The 15,052-nt window shown below is 35.4% G+C and overlaps 1 protein-coding gene across 9 annotated transcripts in view; it reads right to left on the reverse strand.

Annotated features, from left to right (window-relative positions):
- The window catches only part of ATP10B (ATPase phospholipid transporting 10B (putative)), a 294,689-nt gene that overhangs the window by 232,834 nt on the left and 46,803 nt on the right, over positions 1–15,052 (reverse strand). The window lies entirely within an intron of this gene.

The raw sequence follows: 15,052 nt of genomic DNA on the forward strand, positions 1-15,052 counted from the left end.
CCTAGCTGATTGATGCTGGCAGACACAAGTACTGGACTTCTTCTTCTATCTTAGTAGCACTGTTCTCCTTGTCCTGATATTCCCCTGAAGACACCCATGAAGCCCACTCACCCTGGTAAGTGCCTCTTCAAGGCAACTCCTATCCTGCCATGCCTGGTGGGCAGCCTTATCAGGGAATAGTACCCCTCCAAAACAGCTCCTACAAGACAGGAAGAAGGGCTAGACCACCCACCAGTGTACCTGTAACAGTCATAGTGGGGCCTTACAGCCAGCCACACTGGAGACTGGCCCCACCCACCAATGCACCTGTAGAGTCACAGCCAGGCATGGCTGTCAGCTCATCTGGGAGCCAGCCCTGCCCATCAGTGTAGCAACAGCAGTTGGCACCAGCCACTGTGGTGGGGTGTGCAGGAAGCAGTTTGACTTTTCAACCTGTAGCACCTGATTCTGTTACACAGGGGGGATTATGTTTCTTGTCTCTATAGGGTGCCTTTTACATAAGGCCCCTCCTTCTAAAGCAGGAGACATAGATGATCTACCTAATACACAGAAACAAATGCAGAGAGTGAGGAAAAATAAGGTGATAAACGAATATATTTCAAACAAAAGAACAAAACAAAAAATCAGAAAAAGAATTAAAAAACCAGATAAGCCATCTACCTGATAATAAGTTCAAAGTAATGCTCATAAAGATACCCACCAAACTCAGAACAATGGATGAACACAGTGAGAACTTGAACAAAGGGATAGAAAATATAAAAAGGAACGACTCAGAACTAAAGAATACAATAACTGAAATACACTAGAGGAAATGAACAGCACATTAGAGGATGTCAAAGAATAGAACAGCAATCTGGAGAGCAGGGTAGTAGAGATCATATGAGCTGAGCCACAAAAAGAAAAAAGAGAGTACAGTTTAAGTAACCTCTAGAAAAATGCCAAGTACACTAACATTTGCATTACAGAGTTCCCAGAAAAAGAAGAGAGATAAAGGGACAGAAAACTGAGTCAAAAAAATAATAGCTGAAAACTTCTCTAACCTGAAAGAAAACATCCAGGTGTAGGAAGCAGAGTCCCAAACAAGATGAATCCAAAGAGATCCACACCAAGACACATAATAATTAAAATGTAAAATGTTAAAGATAGAAAGAGATCTTAAAAGCAGCAAGAGTAAAGCAACTGGTTATGTACAAGGAAACTCCCATAAGACTATCAGCTGATTTTTCAGTAGAAACTTTGCAGGCCAGAAGAGAGTGGTATGATATATTTATGATATATTCAAGTGCAGAAAGGAAAAAGCAACCAAGAATACTCTACCTGGAAATTTTATCATTCATAATTGAAGGAGAGGTGAACAGTGGTCTGGAAAAAAAAATTAAAGGTGTTGGTCACTACTAAACCACCCTTACAAGAAATATTAAAAGGGCTTCTTTAAGCAGAAAAGGTCATAACTAGAAGAAAACTGTGAAAGAAAGAATCTCACTGGTAAAACAAACACATAGTAAAGCAGTGGATCAATGACTTATAAAGCTAGTATAAGGTTTAAAAAAAAGTAGTAAAATCAACTACAATAAGTAGTTAAGGGATACACAAATAAAAAGATGTAAAATATGATTTCAAATATATAAAATGTGGGGGAAAGAAGTCAAAATGTAATGCTTTTAGAATGCATTTAAACTTTAGCAACCATCAACCTAAAAGACTGCTATATATAGAAAGTGCTATGTATGAACTTCATGGTAACCAAAAAAACTATAATAGAGACACATACACACACATACAAAGAAAAAGGATTTCAAACATAACACTAAAGAAAGTCATCAAATCACAAGGAAAGAGAGAAAGAGGAAAAGAATAGAGAAGAACTACCAAAACAACCAGAAAACAGCTAACAAAATGTTAATAAGTACATAACTATCAATAACTACTTTAAATGAAAGTGGACTAAATGCTCCAGTCAAAAGACAAAGGGTGACTGAATGAAAAAAAAAAAATGAGACCCATCTATATGCTACCTACAAGAGACTCACTTCAGATCTAAGGACACACACAGCATGAAGCTGAGAGGATGGAAAAAGACATTCCTTGCAAAACAGAAATTTAAAAAGCTGGAGTAACAATACTTATATCAAACTAAAAAGACTTTAAAACGAAGACTATAACAAGAGCAAAGGAAGACATTATATAATGATTAAGGGCTCAATACAGCAAGAATATATAAAAATTGTAAATATATGTATAAAAAAGAGGTGTACTTAAATATACAAAGCAAATATTAACAGACATAAAGGGAGAAATTGACAGTAACACAGTAATAGTAGGGAACTTTAACACCCATCTTACATCAGTGGATGGATCATCCAGACAGAAAATAAATAAGGAAACAGTGGCTTGAATGACACCTTGGACAAAATGGACTTGAAATATTCAGAACATTACATCACAAAATAGCAGAATACATTTTCTTTTCAAGTGCACATGGAACATTCTCCAGGATAGATCACATAACACAAATCTCAATAAATTTAACAAGACTGAAATCAGATCTAGCATATTTTCTAAGTATAACAGTGTGAAGCTAGAAATCAATTACAAGAAAGAGACTGGAAAAAAAACACAAACACGTGGAGGCTAAACAGCATATTACTAAACAACCAATGGGTCAATGAAGAAATCAAAAGGGAAATAAAAACATATTTTGAGATAAAGGAGAATGGTATTACAATGTTCCAGAGTCTATGAGATGCAGTAAAAGCAGTTCTAAGAGGGAAGTTTATAGTAAAAATGGCCTACTCTAAGAAACTAGAAAAATCTCAATCTAACCTTGTACCTAAAGGAAGAGAAAAAAGAAAAACCAAAATCAGTTGAAGGAAGGAAATAATAAAGTTAAGAGCAGAAATAAATGAAATAGGGACTGAAAAAATGGTACAAGGGATCAATGAAATTAAGTCTAGTTCTTTGAAGAGACAAACAAAATTGAAAAATCTTTAGCCAGAATTATCATGAAAAAGAGAGACAACTCAAAATTAGTAACGAAAAGAAGTTACAATTGACACCACAGAAATGCATAGGATTATAAGAGATTACTATGAAAAATGGTATGCTAACAAATTGGACAACCTAGAAGAAATGGATAAATTCCTAGAAACATACAATCTTCTGAGAGCAAACCAGGAATAGAAAAATCTTAACAGACCAATTGCTAGTAAAGAAATTGAATTGGTAACCAAAAACTCCCAATAAACCATGTGCACTTCAAGAGATGACCTAATGGCTGAATTCTGCCAAACATTTAGAGAGAAGTTAATAACTATACTTCTCAAACTTAAAAAAAAATTGAACTGGAAGGAATACTTCCAAACTCATTCTACAAGTTCAGCATTACCCAATACCAAAACCAGATGCAGACATTTGAAAAAAGAAAATTACAAGCCAATATTTGAGATGAAATAGATGCAAAATTCCTAAACATAATATTAGCAAATTGAATTCAACAATACATTAAAAGGATCTTTAATCATGATCAAGTAGGATTTATCCCAGGATGCTAGGATGGCTCAACATTTGCAAATCAGTGTGATACACTACATTAATAAAATGGAGGATAAAAAACATGATCATCTGAAAAGCTGCAGAAAAAGCATGTGACAAAATCCAACATCCATTTATGATTTCTTAACAAAGTGGGTATAGAGGAAACATATCTCAACATAATAAAGGCCATATATAACAAACCCACAGCTAAGATCATAATAAAGGCCATATATGACAAACCCACAGCTAAGATCACTCAATGGTGAAAAGCTGAAAGCTTTTCCTTTAAAATCAGAACAAGACAAGGATGCCCATTCTTGCCAATTTTATTCAACATAGACTGCAACAGCAATCAGATGGGAAATCAGAAGTAAAACTGTCACTATTTGCAGATGACATGATACTCTGTATAGAATACCCTAAAAACTACACCAAAAAGCCATTAGAATAAATAAATTTGGTAAGGTTGCAAGATATAAAATAATATACAGAAATATGTTGTATTTCTACACACTAATAATGAACTATCAGAAAGAAAAATTAAGAAAACAATCCTTTTTATAAGTGCATTAAAAAAAATTCTAGAAATTGATTTAACTACAATTTAAAAGGTAAAAGGAGGTAAAAGACTTGTACTAGACAAAACTATGACATTGAGAAAGAAATTGATGACACAAAGAAATGCAAAGATTTTCAGGGCTCATGTACTGGAAGAATTAGTATTGTTGAAATGTCCATACTAACCAAAGCAATCTACAGATTTAATGCAATCCCTATCAATATTCCAATGACAAGGAGTGGGGTGGGGGGATGGGCAAAATAGGTAAAGGAGATTAAGAGGTACAAACTTCCAGTAATAAAATAAGTAAGTCATAGGGATGAAAGTACAGCATAGGAAAATATAGTCCACAATATGAACATTGTAACAACTTTGTATGGTGACAGATGATAACTATACTTAATCATGGTGGATATTTCATAACGTATATAATTGCTAAATCACTATATTTTATACATGAAACTAAATATAATATTGTATCTCAACTATACCCAAAAAAAAAATAAAAAGAAAACAAAACAGAAAGAGACTAATAAATGAAGAGAACAAACAGGTGGTTGCTAAAGGGAAAGGAGGTGGAGGAGTGAGTGAAATAGGTGAAGAGGATTAGTAAGTGTAATCTTCCAGTTATAAAATAAATCAGTACAGTATAGGGAATATATTCAATATATTGTAATAATTATGTATGGTGACATAATTACAGTAATTATCTTGGTAATCATTTTGTAATATATATATAAATGTAAAGTCACTATGTTTACTTATGAAACTAATATAATATTGTACATTAATAAACACAGGAAATTATAAATACTCCTGAAAGACAGGATAAAAGACAGAAGATACATTTTATAAAAGGATATAAACATGAACTTTGAACATAAGACATTCAAGTTCACTCATACTAAGACAAATGCAAGTTAAAACTCACTGAAATATTATATTTCAACATCACATTGGTAAAAATAAAGAGCTTTGACAGTACATTTCTTTCCCATGGCTGTGGAAAACAGGTACTCTCATACATTACTAGCAGAAATAGAAAATCCTTTTTGAGGGTAATTTAGCACTAGCTAATAAATGTGTATGTGCATCTGTCCTTTCATCCACCAGTCCTACTTGTAGAAATTTATCCTGAAGATACACTCCCAACAGTACAAAAATACATATACAGAAAGCTACTGATTGCAGTATTATTTTTAGGAAACTACCTAAATGTCTAAGTATAGAAGACTGATTAGACAATGACTATTCAATGGAGAACTATGCAGCTGCAAACAAAGAATGAGGAAGATCTGTATGAACCGATGTGGAGTGGTCTCTGGGAAATATTAAATGAAAAAGGCAAATTGCAAAAGAGCTTAAATGCAACCTTTAGAAGAGGAAGAGAACATATGTACATCTACTTATCTTAAACAAACAAACACAGGAAAAATAAACCAGGAAATAATAATGTTGATTACGTACATGAGGTAGAGGGAATGAGGTGGAGGGAATGCTGGAGGCAGTGACACTTTTCTGAATATACTTTTTAGATGATTTTGATTTTTAGAGGTAGTTTAATGTTCTACATATTCAAAAAATTACACTAAGAAGGATGGGAAGAAGGAAAACTTAAAATTGAAAGACTGAAAGTAAGTGAACCCAACTCTATTTTAAATCACTAATAGAAACACACTAAAAGGGAGGGGGAGAAAGGACTAATCAAGTGAATTTACAGAGCATTTGATCGTACACTCTTACTCTTGCACAGGATGACTATTCAATGGAGAACTATGCAGCTGCAGACAAATGATCATCAAAAAAAAAGTGATGATCTTTTTTTTTGGGCATGTAATACATTTACCAAAGCAGACCCTATACTGGCCATAAAGAAGTTCTCAACAAATTTCAGAGGATTGAAATCATAGAAAGTATGCCTCAGGCCATATTTATATCAGTAAATACAAGCTAGAAATAAAAAAAAGAGAGAAAAATAACTAGGAAATACTTTTCTCAAATCTGAAAACCAAGCTACTTAATAAGATGACTAAACAATCCATGGACCAAAGAAGAAATCACAGTGGAAGTTTAGAAAGTATTTTTAACTGAATGATAATTTGTGAGATGCAGCTAAATCCATGCTTAGTAGAAAATTATGACCTTGAGTTCATATATAAGAAAGGAAGAAAGACTAAAAATCAATTATTAAGTGTCTTCCTCAAGGATATTAAGGTGGGGGAAAGCAAATGAAATCCAATGAATGTAAGTGAATAAAATTTAAAAAACTGTAAAGTAGGTAGAGTTTTAAAGATCCTAAAGGAGTCACTTAGAAAAAACTAACAGAAGTGATAAACCCCTGGAAAAGCTAATAAAAAGAGAGAAAGAATACATATAACCAATAACATGAAGGGAATTTTAATGGAATATCACAAAAGATTCAAATGACAAAAAAAATACTATTGGAAGATATGAACAACTTTATATCAATACAATTTTAAAAATTAGATGATATGGATACATTCTTATAAAAATAAAATGTACCAATTGACACAAGAAGAAAGAGATAATGTGAATAGCCTTATAGCTATTAAAGCAGTTGAATTTATCATAGAAAACATTCCCACAAGACAAATTAGGGACCTTGTGGCTTCACGGGTGATTTCTTCCAAATTTAAAGAATAAATAACACTGATCTTATAAGTTATTCCAAAAAATAGGAAAATAGGAAAAACAGGAAACACTTCACAATTTAATTTATGAGACCAGGAAAGCCTTGATACTAACACCAGATGAACACTTTATATGAAAAGAAAGAAACAAACAATGCAAGAATATTATTGGAGTTCTGGTCCAAGGTGGTGACAAAGGATCCCCCTGAACTCACCTCCTGGACACATCAAATCTACAGTTACTCATAGAGCAATTCTCTGAAAGAAGTCCAAAAACTAGCTGAGCAATTAGGCAAAAGAGAAAATTACTCTATCACCCACATCAAAATGGACAGGAAAGACTGAGACACACACTTGTCATAAATGTGATAGAAGTTTTTATCAAATATACTGTAAAAAAGATCGGGTTATTTTTCTATTTTTTTCTCTAAAAAGTGATAAAATTGCTCCCATGTGAAGAGGTAATTTGAGAATATGCAACTAAAAAGTATAGAAATAGAAAATTGTAGTGGGTGTGATGGACAGGGAATTTATATAATTTTTCTCTATTTTTCCTGATTTTGTGTTATTTGGGTATTTTTTTTCAGCTTTGAAATTTTATTTGCTGCAATTAATTTTCTCCTATCCAATAATGATTTTTTCTCAAACTCAAATTTGTGTTTATAATTTATTTTTTCTCAGGAAAGATCCCCAAAATTGAATTAAGCTACAGGCAGCACAAAAAATCTGGATTTGCCTGTACTTACTAGAATTGGCTTATATAAAAACGACTAAAAATATTAAGAGTTAGTAGGATGTGGAACAACTGATACTCTCATACGACCCTGGTGGGACTTTAAATTGGATCGACCACTTTAGAAAACTATTTAGCAGTATCTATTAAAACTTGAAATATCCATATCCTATGACTCAGTGATTCCATTCCTAAATATATACCTCACCGAAATACATGTACAAAAAGATATGTTCAAAGTTGTTCATAGGAGAATTATCCATAACAGCCCCGAAATGGAAACAGCCCAAATTTCCGTCAACAGCAGAATGCATGAACTGTGTTGTATTCAAATAGAAAACTGAACAGAAATGAAAATTTAAAAATGACTCTATACACAATATGAAAGAATTTCATAAATCAGACATTTCCAAATTTTCTCAGGTTTTTTTAATAAAGGAACTTTTTCATAAAGCTGTTCCACCAAATGAAATACCTAAGAGTTCCAATTATTAATTAATTAGGTCCTAACAACTTAATAAATATTTATGTTCTAACAACTTGGCAGCTACATTAAAAAAGTACACATTAATTGAAAGGGAGGAAAACTAATATTTTAATTTCATTCTTAAATAACCATAGTAACTTACTGATGGGATATGTGTGTGTCCTCTAGGCACTGCACAGCTTCTCATATCTTGGAATTTGACTGGATGCTGCCACACTCATTTTTTGTCCTACATTGATTTTGGCATGCATTTACATTTAATCACAGGTACCCTTGAATGTTGGCAAATATATGACACCATGGAGAGGAATGTAGTGCAATCTAATGTCGAAACCGTGAACTATCATGGGCATTTACTTTGCTCAGTGTCTGATAGATGTTTGACTTTACTATATTTCTCTAGAATTTAAAAATATCCCAGTCCACAGTTTGAGAACTGTGATTGTTGACATCACATTAAACAAAGTAGTCAGGCACAAGGGACTATATCAGGGTAATTCCATTCATATAAGACTTCAAAAATAGGTAATTTTTTTATGACTTTAAGGAGTAGAAAACTAAGGGCAAGATGTTAACAATAGTGCTAAGTTAAAAACTCAGCATCCAGTCCCCTGAATTTGCTGTGCCCTGTGATTAGGTCTTCCTTTATAAACTCTCATAAATTTTGTTGTAAACTTTGTCATAAATTAATTGGCCATGTATGGCTTATTTCTGGGCTCTATCCTGTTGTATTGATCTATATGTTTCTGTGCCAAACCATATTGTTTTAATTACTATAGCTTTGTAATATAGTTTGGAATGAGGGAGTGTGATACCTCTAGCTTTGTTGTCTCTTAAGACTGCTTTGGATATTCAGAGTCTCTCATGGATCCATTAAAATTTTAGGATTATCATTCTATTTCTGTGAAAAATACATTGGAATATTGGTAGGGATTGTGTTGAATCTATAGATTGTTTTGGACAGTAACATTTCAACTATACTGATTCTTCCAATCCATGAGCACTGAGTATCTTTCCATTTATTTGTGCTCTCCTCAATTTCTTCCATTAATGTCTTGGAGTTTTCAATGCATGGGTTGTTCACCTCCTTGGGTTAAGTTTATTCCTAGGTTTTTTATGCTTTTTTATGCAATAGTAAATGGGATTGAATGGGCAGACTTATTCCTTGGTATTAGAAATGATGACTGTGGTTCTATTTGTGAAGAGAGAGGGCAATAACTGAGGAAGGGCACATCAGGATCTTCTGGAAAATGTTCTATTTCTTGTTCATGTGGTGGCCTTTTGTTAATTCCTACATGGATGTGTTCACTTTGTTATAATTCATGAAGCCATATACTCAAGATCAGTCCAGTGTGAACACAAATTTTTTTTTTTAGTAAAAAAAGCCATTATAAACAACAAAATATAGGAAATTGTACCTTGGGGGTGAAGCTCCTTCTGGTACCCTAGCCAAATTAAATACTTTTCCTCTGTCTTTCTGTAGGGCATTATCTACTATCCTACAATTATCTGCTTATGTGCTGGAATCTCTGGTAGACAATGAGCTTCTGAACGTTGGGGCCAAGCCAACTTTTCTCCATTTTATCCAAAAACCCTGAGTAATATTGTTTGTATCACACATGTGTGGTCTTCTTTTTAAAAATCCCTTTTTGATATTCATTTCTCATCTCCAAAAAATACATTTTTAAAGGGAAGGGAACACACATAAACACACACTCTCATAGACACACACACACACACACACACACACTTCATTTTCCTTTAAGAATTTATTTATATATATATCATAGAGTTCTGATGCTGCTCTTAGGCCACGAACCAGCACCAGTGCATGAACTGTTTATTAATGGTTACGAGTTGAGTACAGAAACTGAATATGTGCTCAGAAATGAGTATTTCAATTTGATCCTACTATGATATCTAAACAGGTGATTAGTAAGCTCACCTTGTGTATGACACGATCTATGTACTAATCATTCCTGGTAGAACTAGTTATTAGTTGAAGATGAATTAGACAAAAAAACACCCTTTTCCATATTTGGTTTGAAAGCTCTGCCAGTTTGACTATCAGAGCTAGAAAAGATGAGCCCTGTTACTTTACAAATGGGGATGTTAAGAACTAGAGTTTGCCCAGCTCCTTAGGGCCAAGTGCTCCTCACAGCATAATGCCCCTTGTATTCCTTACATCAATGAGGAGTTTCAAAGATGAAGTCAGTATTATTGCTACTATTAGCATTAACAACTACAGCTACTGGTAATCTATGTTCAATGCTTATTAGGTAGAAACACACACAATTGCTATTTTTGTAGGTAAAAAGTGGTCAAATAACTATAATTTCTCATGGTGCAACACATAAGAAATGCTAGCAACAATGTCAAGTGTTTTTAAGCTTAAAGAAGAGGCAGCTGGAGCCAGACTATATAACGTTCAGCAAGTTAGTTAAATTCTCTCTGGGGTTTATTCCCACATCTATAACCTGAAACTAATAACAGCCCCAACCTCAGAGTTCATGGAGACTTACATGATCTGAGCCCTTGGAACGGCACTTGGCAGGTAGTCAGTACTCAGTGAATATTAGCTTCTCTCATTATTTCTAGCATCACCTCCTTGATTCATTCTCAGCACAATCTTGTAAAGTAGGAACATTTTATTCTCAGTTTATAGACATAGAGACCAGAGCTTAATAGAGATAGTAAGACAGTAACTTGAACTTTTGTCTGTCTGACTTCCAGCACATTCCCTGTACCTTACATGTAATTTTCAATTGAGTGACAGCTGAAATGAGTCAAACAGTCCCACTGGGGTGTTTCATCAGATTCATCATTGTTTAAGAGGATCTAGCTCCAGGGACTCCTTAATAGTCAGCTCCTTAAACACAGTGCAAACTACTTTACATTCTGATTAAGAGAAACTAATTTCACCATTCTTTCTTATTTTAAGGTCTCCCAATTGACAAGAATGTTATAAGCAATAAACAAGCTGATGATTAGCACCTCTGATTTCATAACCGTGCAGTCTTGTAGTCACCCCTCAGGTATTTCTTTCACCTTTCAAAGGGCTGCCAAACCCCAGCCTGGTCTCCTGGAATGCTGAGAAGGGGAAACTCAATGTGTCACCTGCTAAGGAGCCTGTGCTGTTAAACTTGGTCTGTGTTTTGAACAAGACCAAAGAAACACTGTTGTCTCTTTTTCTCCTTAAACAGAGTAAGTAGAAAAGAAATTCTCTTGAGAAGCAACAAGATCTGGCTGAATTTTTCAAGTTTTCTATTATTCTATCAGGTTCACTTGACAGCAAAGGACAAGCTGCCTTCCAAATGCTGTAAGTGAACATATCAGCACTTCAGAAGGAAAAACGCGGGTTATTAAGTAGGAACAAGTCTCTCTGAATATATTTACACCAACTCATGGAAACCATTGTCCTCAGAAACCTCCATGACAATCTATTTTCCAGTCTCAGCATTACTTTAAGGTTGACAGATGATAATAAAACACAATGAAATTACCTTTGAGCTCTGAAATGTACATCAGCTCGCACATTCCTCATGATTTGATTTTTTATTTTTCCAACACAGCTCACCCACTCTCAATATTATTCCTAAGCACTGCTCTCAAAGTATATGTCTGGGGAATACAATTACTTATGCCTATGCCAGGCTTATATAAAGGTAGGGAATACAGAATTTATTATAAATGTGTATGTATATACACACACACTATACATATATATATATGTATACGTATTAAGAACTGGAAGAGGCCTTTGAGATCACTGAGTCTCTTTTCATTGTCTTACACACTAGGACTATGAAACCCAGAGAAATGGTATTCTTAAGACTATACAGCAAACTGGCTTCCAAATAAAGCTTGAGGGAATGAGAATGCAGCAAGTACCTACCATCGTCTGAGGACCAAAGCAAGCATTTTCCATGCATCAACTCTCATACCATCTCTGTATCAGTATCATCATTCTGATTTGGTAGATGAGCAAACTGAGGCTAAGAAAAGTAGTAGAGTTAATAAATGTCACTAAAGGCATTGGAGTGCTGATGTAACTAGTTTCTCGCTAGGATGCCAGGATTTCTCTGAACGTATTTACCCGCACATCACTCATTTTTGCCATATCCACATACTACCTGTATTGTTTGCTTTAACCATTTCTTTCAACTGACTAATGTAAATGTTTATAAAGGAAACTTCATATCTTTAATTAGATGTAAAACAAATATAATGTGCCATAAATTGAAGGTATTTGTAAAAGTAAATACAAAGAAACTAAAACATCACTCACTAAATTCTACCTAGACGTTCCTGCTCCCTAAAGTCAATAGGCTTGCATCCTACTCCCTTTATTGAAAAAGGAGATTATCAATGGCTAGAGAGATATTAATGGCCTATTAACATCAAACCAAGACTGAAGAATTGAAAGAGAATCAAGACGGTAAACTTTCACTGTGACTTGGCTGTTTGATGTCCTATCAGACTGTCACCTGAAGCAGACTTTGTCCTATCTCAGATCATTTTGGATACTGTCCTGGTACCTTCTCCTCACTTTGAGAAACTGCAGTACCCACTGTCCCCCGGCAGATTCTCCAGCCCATGGTTCCCTGAGCGAATGTCAGAATTACCTGGAGGCTTGTTAGAAACAGATTTTTGAATCTTCCTGAGTTTCTGACTCAGAATATCTGTGTAAGGCCCAGGAACTTGCTTTCTAACAAGTCCCCAAGAAAAGCTGATTCAGCTGGCTCCAGAACCAGGGCTTAAGACTACTGCTCTGGGTTACACTCAGGGAGGAGGAGGTAGTGAGCAAGGTGGCATGTGTGTGGGAATTTCTCCACCAGGCTTGCCAGTGACTGCAGGGATTTGGATTTTTATTTAACCAGATAGATGAGGCAAAGAAACACTCAATGCCTTCTTGTGGTATTTCTTCAATCTAGTGAGTTCAAACGGTTACTACACCACACCAGAGCAACCTGCAACCACGGCTGAGACATAAAAGTACCTCCTTCCCCCCAAATGTGGTTTGTTTGCGGGCTAGTAACTGCCTGCAAAGCTCCCTCAACTGGCAGTGGCAGCCAGTGACCATTAATACCAAAAGCAGAAAATGAGATCCTCCCCCTTTCCTCCTCCCCCTTTCCTCTAGACATGAAGACACTGTGTAACATTAAAAAAAAATGCCATGACACCTTACATTTTCTCTCATATGGTGCCAACTAACAGTAATCACTAACGATTGTTAAATGCCATCTGTAAGCCAGTCATTGTGTGTACTAGGCGATTCCCCCACAAGGATGTGAGAAGTCGCTTGTCTGAGGTCACACAGTCAGTCAGTAGAACAGGAATTCAATTTTGTGTTTGATTCCAATGCCCATTTTCTTTCCTGCTAAGCCACACCACTGCTATTGCTGCTACCCATTTATCAGTGTCTTAATAAACATGTTTTATAAGACCTAAAAGAGGAGGAGATAAGGCTCCAGAAGCTCAAATTTTTTAGAAGAAAATTTTGAAACAATGTCACTGGAAAAAGAAAACTCAGTGGTATTTAATCAGCAATGAAGATAAAGGTTCCTAGGCTCAAACCAGGATTTAAGGAAGTCTGGCCAAGTTTTACTTTTAGGAAAGTGGGTAAGTGATTAGAACCTGTCTCTGAAGTCCAAACTGTTTTAGTTTATATTTGAGTGAAGAAGATTTTTATTTGCATCTGACCTGGCAAGGGCCATTGGGAAAACAAGTTTGGTAGAAGAACCAGCACTGGACTGAGAGCCACGAGCCTTGGGTTCTGGTCACTGTTTTGTCTCAGTCACTGAGACTCCATCTCTCTGGGTCCTAGTTTCACGAACTGTAAACCAGGCCATGGACGAAGCCCCCTTCCTAGCTCTCTGCCTCTGAGAATGGCAGGTTCCTTCAACTGGATTTATTAGCACCATATGCCTCAAAACAATAATGCCTTTGTTTTAACAGAAGGAAAACACGTTTGACTATATACTCAACATGTGGGTTCCAACCTCCATTCTCTTAAGAGCCGACCCCATATTCAAGGTTGCCCTGCAGCATTCCTTGGGAAATATATGGTCATCCTGGACACTCGAAGGTAGGAATACTCCTGAGATCGATATAAATAGTATTTAAGAAATGAATTACCTGATAAATTTTTAAAAACTCAATGGCAATGAAATGACAAATTCAGTAGGTGTTATTAGGAGTACTTATAGTAACATCTAGAAAGAAAACAACATCTGTGATTTCCCTGATTAATGGCTTAATGCAACAGTGCATCTGTTAATGGAATAACACTCCTAGCACTCTTGACTGTGGGATTGCAAGATCCGGAAACAGAGAAAGGACTGTCAGAGAAGAAAGGCGCAGGCTGCCACATTGGCTCCTGGAGGTCACATTCTTCCTCAGAATTTTGAATTTCCCTCTGGCTTCCTTGACCAGAATTGCATAGTGAATTCAGAGGACAAGTGAGTTCCACCATGTATAGGAACTCCTGTAAGCTAAACAACTTCCTGCTCAGAGTGATTTAAAAAAATTTACTTTTCACCTTGTAGTTGGAGATGTTTTATCCCAGCCTCAACAGTGTGCCACAAAGGACTGTACACCATAAGGATTGTACTAAGTGTTCATCACAGATCCAACTGCATGCATGAGGCTTCTTCTAGAGGGACTAGTTAATGCTCAAGGAGTAAACATACTCTTCTTTAGCATGAGTTTTTCTCCTTCGAAATCAAAAGAAATCTAAAATTCCCACCTACAGTTGAAAACCACTGTAATGTGCCAGCTTCCAAGTTTATCAAGATGAAATTGGGAAGCCATATAATCATTTCACTCTCTTCCTCAAAGCTGTGGTTTCTTTCTGCTTTGAGAACAAGACACTAACTCCATCTATTCCCTCGGGCTGCATTGGATGAATGCAGGATATATTATTTATCATAAAACATATTCAGGTACATTCAGGGTGCAAGCTCTATTGCATAAGGAAGTAGCATTTGCCATCAGCTTATCCTAATGAAATCAGCTGAAGAAAAATATAGCATTCTGTTACAAAAGGAATGTGGGTCTCACAGCCAGAAAACTAAATGAAATTTCAA

This window comes from Manis pentadactyla, chromosome 2, assembly GCF_030020395.1.
Source record: "Manis pentadactyla isolate mManPen7 chromosome 2, mManPen7.hap1, whole genome shotgun sequence".
Lineage (NCBI taxonomy): Eukaryota > Metazoa > Chordata > Mammalia > Pholidota > Manidae > Manis > Manis pentadactyla.